Below are 1376 nucleotides of genomic sequence, written 5' to 3'. Positions count from 1 at the left end.
ATGCCCAGATTTACTGGGTTTGTACTGCAGGATGGTGTTTTTAGCCTTGGTCTCCAGGTGGGAAAGGGAGGCAGTGTCCTCAGGTAAGGTTGCAGTGGGCTCCAGGCAGAGCAGGCAACTGAACACACAGATCCTGAATCCATCCCAACCAGTGACAACTCTCTCATGTATATGAAATTTATGTTTGACTCTCTCCCCAGGGATTCATCTCCCATCTTTCCCCTTTAATTATAAAAATTAGTAGGTTTGAGGTATATTTTGAGGGTTTTTCTTTTCCTGTGTTGACAAAGTGCAATACTTGATGACTCTAACCCCAAATTCTCTGTGACACAGATACCCTACCAATTATAAAATACTTCCAAGCTCGCTCCATAAACCCCTTTGCTGTTGCTATTAGTATGCATTAACATTTTATTGGTGTTACAGGATGAAACATCCAGTCTTGCAGCTCCAGTGGGCTTGGGGATTTCCAGCATCCTGCAATATGTATCCGTGCAGAGGAAATTAAAATGTGGATGGATCAGCAAGATACAGTCAAATCCTCTACAGTAATTTGGAGAAGACTAAACTCTGGTGCTAGTGGAGCATATTCCAAGCTATCTAATAGAGAGTTGATGATCTCTGTAACAGCCTTTTTGTAAGTTTTATTCTTGCCTACAAGGGAATTTTTTCAAAGGGAGTATGTAATACCTAAACTAATATTTTTAAAGGTATATGCTCTAAACATTGAAAAGTAAGGCCCTTTGCAGAGCAGTCACTTCCAGTGATCAGCAAGTCCTTGATAAAAGAATTTACTCTCGTATCTTACAATCTAGCTGGAATTTCTACCCACACCAGTCATTTCTCTATAGTTTGTATCATCATAGGACACATAAACTCTTAGGAATATTGTCATGCTTTGCTCTTTTAGCCATAATACAACACAGATATCCTTTAGCAGCATCAGCACTTGAAACCTGAAGTGTTGTGTCCACCCAACAGCTGTTGGAGTGTGGTGCTGGTGTCCAGCATCCCATACTTCACCATCTCAAAGAAAAGCCCAATTTTCACACATAAAACTGGGACGAATTCATGTCCAAATGGAAAATCTGGGTAGTTGACTTGTGCAGTGCAGTCTGCTTGGGTTTATCTCTCCCAGGTGCCTTAAAACACAGGAGAAGCAATAAAGATCCTCTGCCTTCTCTCCTTCCTCCATTTATAGCGTCAGGAAAACCTTAATCTACTTTCTAAAAGGAAGGAAAATGTGCTCAGGAGGACTTAACCCCACACCTTGGTGCCTGTGGGTCAGGGCCCCACAGTGCCACTCCTACAGGACCCCTCTCCTGGGGATTTTTTGTTTCCATGGGTGTGACTGTACCGAGCATTAAGGAGCCCAA

This window comes from Molothrus aeneus, chromosome 19, assembly GCF_037042795.1.
Source record: "Molothrus aeneus isolate 106 chromosome 19, BPBGC_Maene_1.0, whole genome shotgun sequence".
Taxonomy (NCBI): domain Eukaryota; kingdom Metazoa; phylum Chordata; class Aves; order Passeriformes; family Icteridae; genus Molothrus; species Molothrus aeneus.
The sequence above is the reverse complement of the archived record's forward strand: the minus strand, read 5'-3'. Positions refer to the sequence as shown.